General features: G+C 37.2%; 1 long non-coding RNA gene across 1 annotated transcript; it reads right to left on the bottom strand.

The window, feature by feature from the left end:
• Positions 1–853: 853 nt before the first annotated feature.
• LOC131484032 (uncharacterized) lies at positions 854–18,690 on the bottom strand. The gene is made up of 3 exons (XR_009247977.1): positions 18,409–18,690; positions 2,811–3,020; positions 854–994 (listed from the first exon to the last, which is right to left on the bottom strand). It is a non-coding gene; the product is annotated as an uncharacterized LOC131484032 (long non-coding RNA).
• Between the last annotated feature and the right edge of the window lie 1,430 nt (positions 18,691–20,120).

The raw sequence follows: 20,120 nt of genomic DNA on the forward strand, positions 1-20,120 counted from the left end.
TGTCCAGTTACCTTTAATACCATGGAAATAGACAAGATGACCCAAGGGGTTCCTACTTGTATAATTACATGAAGACCAAACTGAATCCGAGCTTTGCCATTTATTTCTACCAGTTACAATTATTATAAATATCTTTATCAGTTCTTCAATAACATTCTATCCTGGCGTGGCTAATAAAATTGATGGACTTTGACATGTAATATTCACACACACACAAACCTGTTATTAAAGCCATAGTTATGATAAATTATTATTGAAGGTATGTTTTTGGAAGGATGCTCTATTGGACTGTACTATAAGTCCAAGTCCAGATCTGTCTGCAGCATGGCCTCAGAACATACTGATTTTAAATTAAGTATGACATTTCATCTTTTTAATCAAAACAGATGGCCATATGAAAACAAAAAGGAAAATAGAGTTTGGACTTTTGAAAAGAAATATAAAAAGATGTGACAATAGCTCCTAGATAAGATGGGAAATATTTAAAAGGTAACCCATTTATGAATTAGTGAATTTAGACAACATATGTTTTAGAATATTAGCTTATAAATCTAACTTTAAAAACAGGTTTTTTTTTTTTTTTTTGAGGAGAGAGAAAGCAAGCAGGGAAGGGTCAGAGAGAGAGGGAGAGAGAGAGAATCTCAAACAGGCCCCATGTTCAGTGTGGAGCCTGATGCAGGGTTTGATCTCACAATTATGAGACCATGACCTGAGCTAAAATCAAGAGTTGGTCACTCAACTGACTAAGCCACGCAGGGGCCCCTAAATCTAACTTTTTAATTATGTGAACAATCTTAATGATACAGGTTGTGGAGAAAATCAAATTTCATTTTAGTTTATTCTTCATGTTTTATTGTTCTTAAATGATGTTGTATATGAAGGACATAGAATTCTATCTTTTCTCCAACATCAAACTGTGGGATCTCAGGGTAGCCACAGATATGGCGGAATCCAGTCAGTCACAGTTATCTCTTCAAATCTACTTGATAAAAACCTGAAACAATAAGTTATTTTATACAAATAAAATCATCAAGAATGATATGAAACTTTTTTTCTAACCATATGAAACTTTTTATTCTTTCAGTCAGACAAATTCACCCAACAACTTGCCTTTGGAAATAATGAATACTCTTTCAAGTCCTAAAACTGGGCTGCAAGTGACCTTCATTAATACTTTGATATTTTAATGAAGTCACCTACAACATATTTGAGATTACTTGACCCTCATGTATCATGTTTTAGGCTGAAATCCTTTGTGTTAGACTGAGGGCAGCTGGGCTGGCCATTTTCTCTTCAGATAAAGGACACATGCATATGAGTCAGGAAACCATGGTACCAATCTGTAATGATCAATTCCTCAGCACTTGCCAAACAAATCTACCTGGTTTATGGCCATGTTGTTTATACCTATTTAGTTAAATTTGACTAAAAAAAGTATTGCAACAATTAAGTACAAGGTGCTTTAGAGGAATCAGATATGATAAAATATATAATACAACATGGTATGATATATGATACGATATCATATAGACAAGTTGTACTTAGGTCGCATTGTTTCTGGCACTTTCGTTATTTCATTTGACTTTCTCAACAACTCTTACCCCTTACAGTTGAGGAAACTGAGGCCAGAAGGATGGAATGACTTGCAGTGGTCATGGGTCACTGGTCTTTGGTGACAGAACACAGACAAGAACTAACTCCCACACCTGATAGTTCTCCCCATCACTCTTATCTCTGCCCAACTTGCAACAAAGCAATTGATTTGTTGCCATCCACTCTTTATTGATGAACACCTTGTGGTGGAAAACATCATTGTACACAGGATTTCCTGGTTGCTGAACCACTCTTCACTCTGGACGTGAAAGATGCCACCTGCCAAGTGAACCTGACCCAGAAGGCGAGAAGTTCGCAGCTTTAACAGGTGCACATCAAGTCGTCATCAATCTTTGTAACAGCACTGCTCTCATTCTTTTTAACCGTGCTCTGAAGTGTGATGCCTTTGTTAAGACTCAATTTTGGAAGGAAGAAAAAGAGTATTTCTTTCCCCAAAAGCATGCTTACTTTATCAAATGGATTTTAGGACAAAACAAAACCTCCTTTTCTTAACTCTGTGTGAAATCCTCTTTGCAGAGGAGACTGGAGATTCTTACCCAGTTCCATCAAACAACAACATTTGGCTTTTTATTAGCATTTAGCCCCAAACCTAGGAGAATTGAATGATATTCTCTTCCCCCACCCCCTTATCTAATGTATCAGTAAATCCTCATGGTTCTGTCTCCAAAATCTATTCCCTCTGCCCCAAATGTCCCTCCCCTGCTGTTCCCCAAATCTAAGCTACCAGTGCTTCAGCCTGCCCTTCTCTGGTAGGAGACACAGCTCTAACAATTTCATTTCCTTTAGCTCTTGCCCCTATTACTGTCCAGCCTCTACAAAGTGACCAGAGAAATGCTTTTAAAATGTAAATCTTGTCGCTCTTTGCTTAAAACCCCTCACTGGCTGCCCATTGCCATTAAAGTAAAACCTGTCTCCCTTACCTGGGCCCACAGGCCCTGTCTACCTCTCCTCTTCATTGCACCTCTCCCTTGGTTCATGCTGTTCCAGCCACACACACCGTTAGGACATGTCGAGTTCCTACCCACTGTGGTAGGCTGAACATTATCCCCTCCCCCACCAACCCACCAAATATATCCTCATCTTAATCCCTGGAACCTGCAGATGTTAACCTTATATGGCAAAAAAGGGATGTGATTGATTGATGGATTACAGATATGATTAATATGGGCCCTCAATGCCATCACAAGTATCCTTACATGAAAGAGAGAGAGGAATATTAGTCAGACAATCACACAGGAGAAGCTTTGAAGATGCTGGCCTTGAAGATTGGAGCGATTCCAATAAAAACCAAGAAATTCTGACAGTTACCAGAAAGTGAGGGAGGCGAGGAGTGGATTCTCTCCTGGTGACTTCAGAGGGAGTGTGGCCATGCCAACATGTTGTTTTCAGACTTCTGGCCTCTAGAACTTTGAGAAAATTAGTTCTGTTGTTGTAAACCATCAAGATGATAGTAGTTTGTTACAGCATCCATAGAAAATTAATATACCATAGTTCCTATATTTATGGTTCCTTCTGCTTATAGCTGATTTTTATGAAACCTTCTTATGTCTGCATCTTTCTTTTTCCCCAGGACTCAAGTGAAATAGTACCTCTTTGGGGGGACTTCCCTGATAGTTGGAGCTAAGGCAGCCAGCTCCACTCAGACATTCTTTATCACGTCACCCGTTTTATTTTCATCATCATTTAAAAATATTATTTATATTTAATTTTTTCTGTGACTTCCTTGTTTTCTTATTCCAGCACACATACACACACACATACACACACACACACACACACACACACACACACAGTATCTGGCATGTAATCAATGCTTACTAAACATTTGCTGAAGAAAGGAAAGAAGGAGAGAATATAGTTGCCTAAAGATAAAGAAGAAGTTATTTAATGAACATCTGGGCTTTTAAGAGATCTTTGGCTTCGGGGTGCCTGGGTGGCTCAGTCAATTGGGTGTCCAACTTCGGCTCAGGTCATGATCTCATGGTTTGTGAGTTCAAGCCCCACGTTGGGCTCTGTGCTGACAGCTGAGAGCCTGGAGCCTGCTTCAGATTCTGTGTCTCCCTCTCTCTCTGTCCCTTCCCCACTCATGCTCTGTCTCTCTCTCTCTGTCAAAAATAAATAAACATTAAAAAAATTTATGAGACTGCAAGCTGGTGCAGCCACTCTGGAAAACAGTATGGAGGTTCCTCAAAAAAGTAAAAATAGAACTACCCTACGACCCAGCAATTGCACTACTAGGCATTTATCCAAGGGATACAGGTGTGCTGTTTTGAAGGGACACATGCACCCCAATGTTTACGGCAGATCTATCAATAGCCAAAGTATGGAAAGAGCCCAAATGTCCACCAATAGATAAATGGATAAAGATGATGTGGGATAGATATAGATATAGATATAGATACACACACACACACACACACATATACACACACACAACGGAGTATTACTTGGCAATCAAAAAGAATGAAATCTTGCCATTTGCAACTACGTGGATGGAACTGGAGGGCATTATGCTAAGAGAAATTAGTCATAAAAAGACAAAAATCATATGACTTCACTCATATGAGGACTTTAAGAGACAAAATAGATGAACATAAGGGAAGGGAAACAAAATATAAAAACAGGGAGGAGGACAAAATAGAAGAGACTCATGAATATGGAGAACAAACTGAGGGTTACTGGAGGGGTTGTGGGGGGGGATGGGCTAAATGGGTAAGGGGCACTAAGGAATCTACTTCTGAAATCATTGTTGTACTATATGCTAACTAATTTGGATGTAAATTTAAAAAAATAAAAAATAAAACTAAAAAAAACTTAAAGGTCTTTGGCTTCTATGGTGAAAGTTTTCTACTATAGATAGGTTTGCCTGTATAGAACTCTATAAATAAAATACAGGGTATCCAGTTAAATACGAATATCAGGTAAACACAAATACTTTTTGTGTAAGTATGTCCCACAAAGTAAATGTATGCAACCTAATATTGCATAGGACATATTTATACTAAGTATAGTATTTTTTATCCAATTCAGGGGCACCTGGCTCAGTTGGTTAAGCATCTGACTTTGGCTCAGGTCATAATCTCACGGTTTGTGAGTTTCTGCGTTGGGCTTTGTGTTGACAGCTCGGAGCCTGGAACCTGCTTCAGATTCTGTGTCTCCCTCTCTGTGTGCCCCTCCCTTACTCATGCTCTCTCTCCATCTCTCAAAAATAAATTAAAAATGTTAAAAATTTTTCAAATTTAGCTGAGCATCTTGTTTTGTTTTTACTAAATCTGGTAATCCTAATTGTAGAACACTACAGTGCTCTATTATAAACAGATTATTCTGTCAGGAGATGAGGGGGTAAACTAAAAAAACAAAACAAGAAACAAAACAAAAAAAACAAACCAAACAAAAAAAACCTTCCTCTGAAAATCTTTTCTCATGCAATTATTCCTCAAAATCTTAAAACTATATGCACATATCAGTAAGTTGACCCTTAGAGAGATCTAAAGGAAAACCAAAGAAGTACTTGTTTACTCACATCACCCATGGAAGGGAAGGCACCTGCTGTGCTAAAGGCAAGCCCTGATGGAGTCACTTGTGAATCTGCACAGATGATGCCAGAACTGGGCATAGTCTACATTGTGGAACTATTTCTATATGTGAAGGCAATATGAGTTTCTAGGGTATATTGTGATTCCCTGTATAAATCGCTATTGGAGGGTTTGTGATGAGATTCTGTACATGCATTCTTTTACTCATCTCCCCCCGCCTCTTCTTCCCCAGGATCCTGGCTGACGAACAGACAAAAGATGGGTTGACAGAGGGAATGAAATATCAGGAAGACGTTCTGGTCAGGGTCAGCCTGGGGATGGAGGCCTCTCACCACCCATCTCAAAGGAAGGCGGCAGACCTGCAGAGCACATCCCCATTCTTCATGCCGAGAGAGAATAGACACCTGGTGGCCTTGGCAAGGGCAGGCCCTGCTAGCTGTGCCCACAGACCAGATGAGCACTTTTGTGCCATACTAGTGAGAGGACACGCATCACGTGTGCAGTGGCTCTGAGTATGCCACTGAGTAGAGAGCGTGGCCCGATAACTGCCTGGTCTGATCCGCCAGACTTCTTTCCATGGGGGGGGGGGGGAGTCAGGGCAAGTGGGGGTGCATGCTGCCTCTCTAACACTGTCTTGTCACAGAGAAAGTATTTGCAGACCTTCTCTTCTCTTTATGTCAGCACAGGAATACCAAAAGAGGAACATAATTACTTCCTAAAATGCTGCTTTGGGGGAAGGGTATTTACAGGACAAGGTTGTCAGTACTATTGATAGACGTGACAAACCTTTAAGCTTGCTAACATGAGAGATTCACTGTGAGAACCGAAAGGTTTCCACTCGGCAGCAGAACTATTTGAACACCCCATAAAGTGTATTCGAATAGTTGTGTTTACCTTGAAGTCCCTTGGAAATCTAAAAATATGAAGTTCTATGTTGAAAGGCTGCCTATAAATAAGGAAAGAGAAAGTGCCAGCCATCTAAATGCAGAGCCCCTACCTACTTGCCTCAATTTACCCACGGTCATATGATGGGAGGCTCAATTCTGCTCAGTTCTTCTCAGTGAGTTTGCCTATCACAATATAGGAAACACTTTAGAAGAAGAAATTCAAATAATGACTAAAAACTTAAATCCATCTCTAGGGTAATATAGTTTTCTCTTTTTCCTTACTTCTTTCTCTTTCTTTCTTTCTTTCTTTCTTTCTTTCTTTCTTTCTTTCTTTTTGAGAGAGAGAGAATGCAAGCAGGGGGGAGAGGAGCAAAGAGAGAGAGAGAGAGAGAGAGAGAGAGAGAGAGAGAGAGAGAGAATCTCAAGCAGGCTGCACGCTAGTGCAGAGCCCGATGCAGGGCTTGATCCCATGACCCTTGGTTTATGACCTGAGCCGAAATCAAGAGTTGGGTGCTCAACCAACTGAGGTACCTAGGCACCTCTAGTTTTCTTTTTAATATACAAAAAAATTCCCCTCACTCATCTCAGGAGAAAGGAAAATAAAAGAAGTGTCTTAATGATGACCCATCCCCATCTTTCAAAATTTCCCTGGAATATTTTAAGATCAGGGACTATTACAAAGACAGTCTCTTTTCTATTCAGTATCAGTTGAAAGTAAGTGTTGTGATTATTTTGTTTTCTAAAATGCATTAATTTCACATTTTAAAGAAGACACTGAGCCCTAGTGGTTACGAATAGAATAAGTATTTTTCTAAGACTCAAATTTCAAGAACTGAGCCTGAGGTAAAGTCACCCTTCCAGATCATTGTTTAAATTTCCAGTAGGTGACTTGCTCAGCATTATTCTGATGTCTTCAAGAAATATAAATCTAATGGATGAGTCCATGCAGTTGGGTTATTTTAGTTGCTTTTAAAAGCCATAAGATCTGTATCAAGTTGTATATAAGAAGATTCTCAAGTTTAGCACAACATTTTTTACATGCTTCTCCTTCCATAAATTTCTAGCAATATTTGAGTCTCCTTAAAATTTTATACTTTTGAAAAATCTCTATAATGTATAACTAATTAAAAGAAGAATTAAATGTAAAAAAGCAATCAAATTTTAATTTTTCATTGTTTTTTTTTTCTTTTTTCTTATTTTTCAGAGAGTAGGCACAAGCAGAAGAAAGGGGCAGAAGGAGAGAATCTTGAGCAGATTCCATGTTCATTACAGAGCTTGACACCGGGCTCAGTCTCACAACCTCAGGTTCATGACCTGAGCCGAAATCAGGAGTTGGATGCTCAACTGACTGAGTTACCCAGGCACCCCTCATTATTTTTTCTAATTAAAAATTGTATGTTCACTGTAAAAATCTCAAAGTGCATAAAGTGAAAAACATAAATTTCCCTTCCTTTCACTCACTCCAATTCTCTACTCCAGAGATCCTCAGGGTTAACAGTTTGAAACATGTCCTTTAGATTTTGTTTTTCTATGCACATAGAAACATGTATGTAAATATATTTTAGTTTACTTTAATCTTTGTTATGAAAAATTTCAAACTTAAAGAAATGGAACATTATATTGAACCAATATTAACCTATCAACTTCACATTTTTTTTCAACGTTTTTTTTTTTTTTTGGGGGGGGGGGGGACAGAGAGAGACAGAGCATGAACGGGGGAGGGGCAGAGAGAGAGGGAGACACAGAATCGGAAACAGGCTCCAGGCTCCGAGCCATCAGCCCAGAGCCTGACGCGGGGCTCGAACTCACCGACCGCGAGATCGTGACCTGGCTGAAGTCGGACGCTTAACCGACTGCGCCACCCAGGCGTCCCTCAACTTCACATTTATAGTCAGTCTTGTTTCATGCATACTCCCACCCACTGTCTTCATTTCCTCACTGGATTATTTGTAAGCAAATCTAAGACATAATAACATTTCTTAGTAAATACTTCAGTATTTATTTCTAAAAGATAAGGACTTTTTTTCTTTTTTTTAAGTAGGCTTCGGGCTGTATGCCCAGCATAGAGCCCAATGTGGATCCTGCACTCACAACTCAGGGTTGTGAGAGACCTGAGCTGAGATCCAGAGTCAGATACTTAACCGACTGAGCCACCCAGTTGCCCCCAAATTAAGGACTTTTAAAATACATGACCACACTCAAAAATTTTTCAGTAGGGGTGCCTGGGTGGTTCAATTTGTTAAGTGGCTGACTTCAGCTTGGGTCATGATCTCATGGCTTGTGAGTTCAAGCCCCACATTTGGGCTCTGTGCTGACAGCTCAGAGCCTGGAGCCTGTTTCAGATTCTGTGCCTCCCTCTCTCTCTCTGCCCCTCCTCTGCTCATTTTCTTTCTGAAAGATAAATAAACGTTAAAAATTTTAAAAATATTTTAAGTTAATAAATGACTCTTAAATGACATCAAATCACCTAGTGTTCAAATTTTCCCAATGATAGATAGATAGATAGATAGATTATATATAATTCTTTTTACAAAAGCACTATTCTAGACATAGTGCTATGTAACTTAACAGAAAAATTTAAAGGCAGATATTGCCAAAGAATGTTGTTGGGATGCAAAGTGAGTCTTGAGCTTATGTTTTATACCACTCCTATTTATAAAACCCTACTCATCTAAGGACAGGCTTAAGGCTTACTTCCTCCATAAATAGCTAGTAATGTCAAACATCTTTTCATGTGCTTATTTTCTATCCATATATCCACAGTGAAATGTTTCTTCATGTCTTTTGCCCATTTTATAATCAGGTGTTTGTTGTTTGTTTGTTTTACAACAAAACAACATTCTTTCTACATTAAGATACAAGTCCTTTGTCATGTACATGGTTTGCAAATATTTTCTCCATGTTCTAGCTTGGTCTCTTCATCTTCTTAAGCTCTTTAACATAGCAAAAGTTTTTTATTTTGATAAATTTCAGTTTATCATTTTTTCCTTTATGCTTTTGGTGTCATATCTCAAAGAACATCACTAAGCTGTAGGTCCCAATGGTTCTCTTATGATATTTTCTAAAAGTTTTATAGTTTGTATTTTAAATTTAAGTCTATGGTTCATTTTGAGTTAGTTTTTGCATAAGGTATGAGACTTGTGTTGAAGTTCATTTTCTTCTGTACAATTCCAGTTGTCCCAGTACCATTGGTTAAAGAGACTGTCCTCCATTGAATTGCTTTTCCACCTTTGTAAAAAATCAGTTGGGTCTCCTGTGTAGGTTATTTCTGTTCTCTATTCTGCTTCATTGATATATGTATCTATTGATTAATATAAATTTTATGAAATGTTTCAAAATATCTCCTACCACATAACCTAGTCATCTGTCCTCTGTAGTTCATTACTGTGCTTAACCAGGGCCTCTTACTCATTCTGTTCCTGAAATAAGATTTTTTTTTTGTTTTCTGTCAAGGAGATATACAGAATCTTGATTATTATTCTCTTCTAATGGTATTGTGTGAACTTCCTTGTGAAAATATCTACTTTCTTTATTAACATTTTTTGATATCATCAAGAATATGAACACTTCAAGTTTATCTCTATGTCATTTATTACATAATCCAAATATTCCACATTTCATTTCTCTTTAATGTCCAACTTTCAGTAATCTGAATCCCTGTTCCTTTTTCCTATAGAAATCCTCTTTCTTTCTTTCAGGTGTCTCTGAGAATATATTCTCTCATGCTTACATGTTCCACCCATGTATCCTGGTTGGCTCACTTTAGCTGGCCATCTGGCTTCGACCTCTACTTAGCTCCACTGCAGGCCCCTCTCACTGCCTTGAGATAGATTTTCTTCTAGCTGCTGCGGCTGTTCTCCCTACACTACTTTGCTTCAGGCATGGGCACAGATGTGCAGGCATCCATCCCTAAATTCCCCATCGTAGTAGCCAGGTCCAGGCTGCCTGTTTAATAAGACTTTATTGAAGCCTTGAGCACAATTCAGAGGACTGCAGCCTAGACCATTTGAAACTGCATATGAAAATGCTTTCAGGGACATGACATGAGGACATGGATTTTTAGATCTTTGCCCATAACTGCAATTGTCAACATGCAGTAAATAGAAGAAGTAACTACAGAGAGGAGAATAGGGAGTCTCAACCACAAAGATGAACACAAACTAAAACTCACCACTTAGGAAAGCAACACCATGAAAGAGATACAGCAGATAAATTCAAAAGTCAACACCTGAGCAGAGTTAATAGGCAAAAAAAAAAAATCTTTATAATGTCATATTTTCAGAGGGGTAAGAGAAGATAGTATATCCACAAAATGAGAAATACTATTATAAAATAGAGCCAGCTGGGGATTCTAGAAATATAAACATGATTATAAAAATCTAAATAGATACATAAATAATATATAACTTGTCAGAAGAATGAGATAACTAAATATCCAATTACAAAGGGGGAGTATTGAAAATTATTATTTAAAAAAATTTTTTAATGTTTATTTTATTTTTTGAGAGAGAGACAGAGAGACAGAGAGTGAGCAGGAGAGGGGCAGAGAGAGAGATGGAGACAGAATCTGAAGCAGGCTCCAGGCTCTGAGCTGTCAGCACAGAGCCCGACATGGGGCTCAAACCCATGAACCGTGAAATCATGACCTGAGCCGAAGTTGGACGCTTAATGAACTGAGACACCCAGGCACCCCAAAAAATTATTAAGGAATTCTTCCACATTATAGAGCAAAAAGGTAAAGGTAACATATGAGAGAAAAATAGAGACATGGGAAATAGTTCCAGAAACTCCATCATTATGGTAGATGTTGCAGAATGGCAGAAGTGGCAGAAGAGGAGAACACAAAGAATCCAGGAGAGGAAATCATCAAAAGAATAATGGAAGGAAATTCCCCAGACATAAATCATCAGATTTATAGTGCCCACCAGAAGCTAGATAAATGGAAAAAGACCTAGACAGACACATCATAGCAAAATGTTGCATATTGAAGATAAAGAGAAAAATCACAAAAGTTTCCAGTGAACAGTAAAAACAGAACAAAACAAAATAACTGAGATACTACAAAGGAGTAAGAATCAGGATTTCATGCTAAGGAAAGCTATACCTCTTCCAGAGAACTGATTTTCCCACCCTTTCAGTAAAAGAGTTATGAAAGCTATCACATTTCTCTTTCTGCTCTGAATGACAGGAAGCTATGATGATTAAGCACTGGAGTCATGCTAACTAACATGATAGAATATCTGAATTTTATTTCATCTGTTGTTTCTGGTTGTCAATTACTTTATTTATTTTACTGATTTTTTGTATAAGTCTTAAACAATTTTTTAATTGTAGCGATATATATATGTATATATATATATATATATATATATATATATATAATTTACTATTGTAACCATTTTTAAGTCGATAGTAATGTTAAGTGCATTCACATTGTTGTACAACCAATCTAAAGAACTCTTTTCATCTTAAAACGCTGCAACTGTATACCCGTAAAACAACCCCAATTCCCCATTTCCTCTTCCTTCAGTCCCTTGTAACTCCCATTCTACTTTCAGTCTCTATGATTTTGACTATTCTGGGTACATACCTATGGATTCATACAGTATTTGTACTTGTGTGACTGGCTTATATTGCTTACAGTGTCTTCAAGTTTCATGAATGTTGCACTACGTCCCAGAATTTCCTCTCTTTTTAAGGCTTAAATGCATACACCACATTTTGTTTATCCATTCATCTGTTGGTGGAAATGGGTTGCTTCAACATTTGGGCCACTGAATAATGCTGCTATGAACATGAGTGTACAGATATTTCTCCAAGGGCCTGCTTTTGAATCTTTTGGGTACATACTGAGAAGCTGGATTGTTGGATCACATGGAAATTCTCTTTTTAATTTTTTTGAGGGATTGCCATGCTGTTTTCCAGAGTGCTAAACCATATTACATTCCCACCAACAGTGTACAAATGTTCCAGAAATATCTACATCCTTGCCAACACTACTTATTTATTTGTTTGTTTGCTGGTAACCATCTAATGGGTGTGAGGTGGTATCCTGTTGTTTTGATTTACATTTCTCTAACAATTAGTGATGTTGGGCATGTTTTCATATTCTTGGCCATTTAGAAATCTTCTTTGGAGAAATGTCTTTTGCCTGCTTGGATAAGTTTATTCCTAAGTGTTTTATTCTTTTTAATGTCATCATAAATGGAATTGTTTTCTTAATTTCTTTTTTAATTATTCACTGATGCTGAGAAATGCAACTGATTTTTGCATGTTGATCGTGTATACTGTGACTTTGCTAAATTCGTTTATTCTGTTAGATTGTGTGTGTGTGTGTGTGTGTGTGTGTGTGTGTAACTTTTAGAGCTTTCTACATATAAAATTATGTTGTCTGTGAACAGAGATAATTTCACTACCTCCTTTCCAATTTGGATATCTTTCATTTCTTTTTCTCACCTAATTGTTCTGGCTAAGATCTTCAGTACTATGTTGAATGGAAGGATGAAAGTAATCACCTTGTCTGATTCCTGACCTTAGAGGAAAAGCTCTCAGTCTTTCACCACTGATGTTAACTGTCCAATATGCCCTTATTATGTTGAAGCAGTTACCTTCTATTCCTAGTTTGTTGAGTGTTTATATCATGAAAAAGTGTTGAGTTTTGTCGAATGCTTTTTCTGCATCAGTTGACATGATCACGGTTTTTTGGTTTTGGGCTTTTTGTTTGTTGGTTTGGTTTTTTCCCCTTTGTTCTGTTAATGAGTTGTATTACATTATTTAATATTTGTATGTTGAGCCATCTTTGAATACCAGGAATAAATCCTATTTAATGATGATGTATTATCCTTTTAATATGTTGTTGAATTCTGTCTGCCAGTATTTTCTTGAGGATTTTAGCAGTAAGAATCATCAGGGATATTGGTCTACAGTTTTCTTGCAGTGTATTTGTTGGGATTTGGTATCAATGTAATACCAGCATCATAAAATGAGTTTGAAGTATTCCCTCCTTTTCAATGTTTTGGAAGAGCTTGAGGAGAATTAGTGTTAATTCTTCTTTAAATATTTGGTAGACTTTACATATGAAGTTTTCTGGTCCTGAGTTTTTATTTGTTGGAAGGTTTTTGATTATTCATTCAGTCTCCTAACAGTTTGAGATCTGTTCAGATTTTCTATGATTTAGTCATGGTAGGTTTTGTGTTTCTAGGAACTTGTCCGTTTCATGTGGGGTATTTGTTGGTGTACAATTGTTCATACTCTATTATAATATTTTTTGTTTCTGTAAAATCTATTGTAGTATCCCTCTTTCATTTATAATTTTAGTTGAGTCTTTCTTTTTTTCATAGTCTAGCAAAAGGCTTGTCAATTTCATTCACATTTTCAAAGAAACAACTATTGGTTTCACTGATATTTCTCTATAGTTTTTCTATTCTTTATTTTGTTTATCTCTGCTTGAATCGTTTCATTTTCTTCTGCTATCTTTGTGTTAGTTTGTTCTTCTTTTTCAGCTCCTTAAAGTATAAAGTTAAGCTGTTAATTTGAGATCTTCTTTTTTTAAATAAGCATTTACAACTACAAATTTCTCCCTTAGCTCTGCTTTTGCTGAATCTCTGTTTGATATATTTTCATTTTCATTTGTCTCAATATTCTAAATTCTCTTGTGATTTCCACTATGACTCATTGGTTGTTTAAAAGGGTACTGTTTCATTTCAAAATATTCTTGCATTTTCCAGTTTTCCTTCTTCTATTAATGTATATTTTCATCCCATTTTAGTTGCAGAGATCATTTATATGATCAACTTTTTAAAATTTAAGACATTTTTGGGGGCTTCTGGGTGGCTCAGCTGGTTAAGCGTCCAACTTCAGCTCAGGTCATGGTCTCGTGGTCTGCAGGTTTGAGCTCCGTGTCAGGCTCTGTGCTGATGGCTCAGAGCCTGGAGCCTGCTTCAGATTCTGTGTCTCCCTCTCTCTCTCTGCCCCTCCCCTGCTTGTACCCTGTCTCTCTCTCTCTCTCAAAAATAAATAAACATTAAAAAAATTAAAAACAATAAAATTTAAGACATTTTTTGTGGCTCAATATATAGTCTAACCTGGAGAAATTTCCATGTGCACTTGAGAAAAATATATATCTTGCTGCTGTTGAGTGGAGTGTTCTGTATGTGCTTGTTAGGTCGAATTGGGCTATAATGTTCAAGATCTCTATTTCCTTGTTGATACTCTGTCTGGTTGTCCTATTATTGATAATGTGTTATTGAGGTCTCCTACTGTTATTGTAGAGCTTTCTATTTCATGCTTCAAATTTGTCAATGTTTACTTCATCTATCAGGAGCTTTGGTGTTTGGTGCATATTTTTTGTACAGCTTATTCCTTCTTGGTAAATAGTTTCATCATTATACAATGTCCATCTTTGTGTCTTGTAACAGGTTTTGACTTAAAGTCTTTGTCTGATATTAGTATATCCACCCCTGCCCAATTTTTGTTACCATTTATGTGGAATATCTTTTTCTATCCTTTTACTTTCAACCTATGCATGTCCTTAAATCTAAAGTAAGTCTCTTGTAAATAGCGTATAGTCGGATCCTATTTTTTAAAACCTTTTTGCTAATCTACATCTTTTGATTGGGAGGTTCAATCCATTTACATTTAAATAATTACTGATATGGAAAGACTTACTATTGGCATTATTTGTTTCTGTACTTCTTACAGCTTTATGTCTCTCATTTCTTCCATTACTGCTTTCTTTTTTTTCCTAAGTGACATTATTTTATTATCATGATTATCCTTTTTCTTTTTTTATTAAAGTATACTTGACATACAATGTTACATTCATTTTAGGTGTACAGCATAGTGATTTGACAAGTTTATTCATTATGCTATACTTACAAGTATAGTTACTATCTGTCACAATGCTTTTAGAATACCATTGGTTAATTCCCTATACTGTATCTTTTATTCCTGTGACTTATTCATTCCATAACTAGAAGCCTGTACCTCCCAGTCCCCTTCACCCACTTTGCCCATCTCCTACACACTCCCCTTCTGGCAACCATCAGTTCTCTGTGTTTATGGGTCTGCTTTTGCTTTTTGTTTGTTTGTTTATTCATTCATTTGTTTTTATTTTTAGATTGTACATATAAGAGAAAAAATATGGTATTTGTCTTTCTCTGTCTTATGTTCCCTTGTATTTGTTGGTTTTTTGTAGTGACACATTTTGATTCTCTTCTCTCTCTCTCTCTCTCTCTCATGTGTGTGTGTGTGTGTGTGGTACATTCTATAGATATTTTATTTCTGGCTGCCAAAGGGATTACACAAAACATCCTAAAATCATAATAATTTATTTTAAACTGTTATGAACTCAAGTTCAGTTGAGTGCAAAAACTCTACTCCTTTATATTTCTGCACTTTGCTTTGTTTTTGACTGAGGCCACCAATTACATCATTGTATATTATGTGCCCATTAATGTAGATTTATAATATATTTTATGCTTTTGTCTTTAATTCCTATAATGGAATAAAAGTGGAGCTATGAATCAAAAATACAATATACAGGTATTTATATTTGTCCATGTATTTAATTTTATCAAAAAAAACTTTATATTTTTGTATGGCTCTGAATAACTGCACAGTGTCTGTTCATTTCAACTTGAAGGACTCCCTTCAGCATTTTTTTATAGGGCACGTCTAGAGGTAATGAACTACTTCAGGTTTTGTTTATCTGTCAATGTCTCAATTTCTCCCTCCTTTTCAAAGGACAGTATTCTCAGCTGACAGTTTTTTTTCTTTCAGTACTTTTAATATATCATCCTACTGCCTTCTGGCCTGTAAGGTTTCTGCTGAGATATCCACCAATAATGCTATTGAGGATCCTTTGTACATGATGAGTCACTTTTCTTTTGATGCTTTCAGAATTATTTGACTTTCAACAGTTTGATTATAATGAGTCTTAGTGTGGGTCTCTGGATTTTCCTATTTGGAGTTTGTTGAACTTTGTGTATATGCATATCTATGTTATTTTGCAAATTTGGGGGATTCCAAATCATTGTTTCTTCAGATGAGTCCTTTGCTTTTTTTCTCTCATTCTTCTGACCACAGTCTTAGTGCATACATTGGTCCACTTGATGGTGTCCATAAGTCTCCTAGCTTTTCTTCATGTTTCTTCATTCATTTTTCTTCTCAGACTTGATAATTTTAAATAAGTTGACTTCAAAGTTGCTGATTCTTTCTTCTATCTTTTCAAGTCTTCTGTTGAACCCCTCTAGAGAATTTTTCAATTCTGTTATTATGTTTTTCAGCTCTAGAATTTGTATTTGGTTCTTTTAAATAATTTCTATCTCTCATATCTCATTAAATAGTTTCTATCTCTTTATTGATATTCTCATTTTGTTCCTTTATAATTTTTCAGATGTTGTTTGTCTATCATGTTTCCTTTAGCTCGTTAAGCATATTTAAAGACATGTATTTTAAAGTTTTTGTGAAGTAAGTCTATGATTCTTTACTTTCAGTTCTGGTGTATCATTTTTTTTTTTTAAATTGGCCGTTTTTCCCTGTTTCTTTGTATGCCTTGTGATATTTTGTTGAAAATTGGACATTTGAAAAGAACAGCCCCTCTCTAGGTTTTTGTGGATTGGGTCTGGGAAGGGATAAATATTCCCTAATTAGTTCAGTATGAAGGCTCAAGATCCTCTCAAGCCTTTTCTGAGGATGTGTCTTCCTTAGTCCCATGTGTGTGTTTTTTCCCCAATTTCCCTGTTTTCCTGTTTGCTTTTAGATGTCTTATTTTCCTATGAGTCACACCCCAACTCTTCTTCTCAAGGCCTCAGATTTCTGCTGTATTCCTCTGTCCATAATCTCTTGACCCAGGTATCTGTTGGTGTGTAGCCTTCCTGCAGCATTCATGTGCCACAGTGCCTGCCACTGCTTCCACAGGCCTCTGACCTGATATCCAAACTATGCCACCATTCCCATCTGTCCCCTAGTAAGGTGAGACAGAAACCAATCCCTCAGGTATCCTCCAGACAAGACAGAACATCACAAGCAATTTCCTCTTGTTTCTTTCTGCCCCGAGGTTGGAATTCGCAACTGGGCATTTTCTAATAGTGCCTCAGTGCCCTGGGGATGAAATGGGGCAAGGATTGGCAGAGATATCCTGAAATTTCCTAACTTTTGAGTGTGACTTTCTTTGGTTAGTCATTCATTTGTTTGCTACAACTTTTTAACTGATTTCTAGAATTCTCACAAAGCTACTTTGGTCTGTAAGTTGCTGTGTATTTGGTGTTTCTGTGGGAGAGTGAGGGTATAGATCTTACTAGTGTGCCATCTGGCTGATGTCACTCTTCTATGTAAGCCTTGATATAAGTAACCTTATATCTTTTTGGAAATATGTCTTAACAAATTTGGATGAAATAAATCCACATCATTTAAGAGAGAAACGAATTATAGAATATTAATGTATTTGTGCTTCAGAGAATTGAGTAGAAGAAAGATTTTCTTGAGAGATTAGTGCTCAGAAAAAGTGCAGAGGTGCTAAAGGAGCAAGCAATGAGTGACAGTGGTTTAAAGAGCTAGGGGACCAGAAGTTTAAAAAGGACCTCCAAATAATCTGTAATTAAACATAAAGTAATAACATTTAGTGAGTGACTTCTAACATATGGAGATTAAAGTACTTATTTGGTGGGGTGCCTTGGTGGCTCAGCTGGTTAAGTGACCCACTTGATTTAGGCTCAGCTCATGATCTCATGGTCATGAGATGGAGCCCCAGGTTGGGGTCTGCACTGACCATTGAGCCTGCTTGAGATTCTCTCTCTCTCTCTCTCTCTCTCTCTGTCCCTCCCCTACTGGCACCCGCACACATGCACACATGCCCGCCCACACACACACACACACACACTCTCTCTCTCTCTCAAAATAAACAAACTTATGGGGCGCCTGGGTGGCTCAGTCGGTTGGGTGACCAACTTTGGCTCAGGTCATGATCTCGCGGTCCGTGAGTTCGAGCCCCGCATCGGGCTCTGTGCTGACAGCTCAGAGCCTGGAGCCTGTTTCAGATTCTGTGTCTCCCTCTCTCTCTGACCTTCCCCCATTCATGCTCTGTCTCTCTCTGTCTCTAAAATGAATAAACGTTAAAAAAAATTAAAAATAAAATAAAAATAAACAAACTTAAAAAAAATAAAGTACTTGGTGCTTAAGAGTTTTTATTTTGCAAAATAGGATTTGCATCAGTTAGGACTATGTTCATTTGCAAGACAAAGAATATATTCTATACACAGTTTAATATATTTTCTTTTTCTCATATAGGAAGTTGAGAGATAGAAAGATTCAGGCATTGGTTCGGCAGCTCAGTAATGCCAGAATGTGTGTGGGCATTCTTTTGGCCTTACCCTTATGGTTGCAAATTGGTTCCTGCTGCCCCATACTCAAAGCAGAAAGAAGAGGCAAGTTGGTTCCAATTATCAGACTCTGTCAGGAAAGCACTGAGAGACCTCAAGTTACAGCACACTGGCCATAATATGGGCACATGACCTTCCCTGCTACAGCAGAAACTGAGAAAGTGAGTCTACATTTTTCAGCCTGTGCTGCTGAAGGTGGCAAGAGGGAAGCTGGTGAGATTGGCAGATCCAGCAGTGTAGCCCCAGGGGTATTTGATGAATACAATCCCACCTGGTTCTCAGGTAAGTAAGCAAGAATTCTATGCCTTTATTTCATCATAGACCTCTGTCTCCAGAGTAGAATTCTGATAGGTGCATATACAAATTTATTCCTCAGTGTCTATTTTAAGATAAGGTTTTGTATTTTGCAACAAAAGTATATGTTACTTTTTTCCCCATTAACAATTGTAATAATATTTTGACCTTTTCATTAATTCATTCAAATAACATTTATTAGGCATCATCTTTGTGAAGTAATTATGGTAGATACTGATAATTCAGAGATAAGATCCCTAGTCTCAAGTAGTTCATAGTCCAGAAGTTAAGAATTATATACATCCAGTTCTGATGATGTACATATTCTTGGTCTGCAGATAATCTTTTGAGTTTGTGGGTTTTGCTAGGATATCCAGAGAAATTGATTTAGAGATAACTTGAAGTTCATTAAGCAAATGTCACTTTGTAATGATACTATCTTTCTTTAATCTTTATATTGTCCCTGAAGTCATTGAAGCCTGTAGGTCTTTTATATGAGGCTAGTTTAGCCAACTTGATGATAATACAGTGGTTTGGATTTAGGTACCAGTGTTATGCTTGAAAACTAAGAATGTGATTGACATTTAACTTTATATCTAAAAAGAACTGGAGATCCTGAGTGGCTCAGTGGGTTAAGCGTGCGACTCTTGATTTTGGTTCAGATCATGATCTCACAGTTTTGGGTTCAAGCCTTGCATTGGGCTCTTTGCTGACAGCGTGGAGCCTACGTGGAATTTCTCTCTCTCTCTCTTGGCCCTTCCCCTGATTGTGCATACTCTCTCTCTCTCTCTCAAAATAAATAAATAAGCATTAAAAAGAACTGGTGAGTTTCTATGTCTGGTTCACTTGATGTACCTGAGCCCTGAGTAAGAATAAGAATATGACCCATTTCAGATCTTCTGTACCCCTCTCTCTGTCCTTCCCCCACTCAAAACACTCTCTCTCTCTCTCTCTCTCTCAAAACTAAATAAACATTAAAAAAAAGAATATGAATCAGAACTGTACACTGTACCTGGCAGTGTGAGGCACTCCATTTTAGGGCCACTGAGGTCTGCTGCTCCCAACCAGACAACATGGAATGATTCCCCCTTTCCTTTTGCTTCAGAAGCTCACAATTCCCTGGAATCATGAGAAACTTTAATACCTCTTCTTGGCTAGAAATCTTCTCCCCTTTTCCTCATTGGATTACATGAAATCAGGACATGACATTAAAACTTGCTTTTCTTTACCTGTACTTTGTGATTCCATGTGTTTGTGCAGAAGTCCCTCATTTAGAAGGTCCCAAACTCCAGCCTATGGACCAAATACTGTAGCTGTAAAGTCTGTGAACTAAGAATGGGATTTACGTTTTTAATTGGTTGAAAAACTCAAAAGGAGGACTTCTTCTGTGACATGAAAATTACATGAAA

The sequence above is a fragment of the Neofelis nebulosa genome, chromosome 8, assembly GCF_028018385.1.
Source record: "Neofelis nebulosa isolate mNeoNeb1 chromosome 8, mNeoNeb1.pri, whole genome shotgun sequence".
Taxonomy (NCBI): domain Eukaryota; kingdom Metazoa; phylum Chordata; class Mammalia; order Carnivora; family Felidae; genus Neofelis; species Neofelis nebulosa.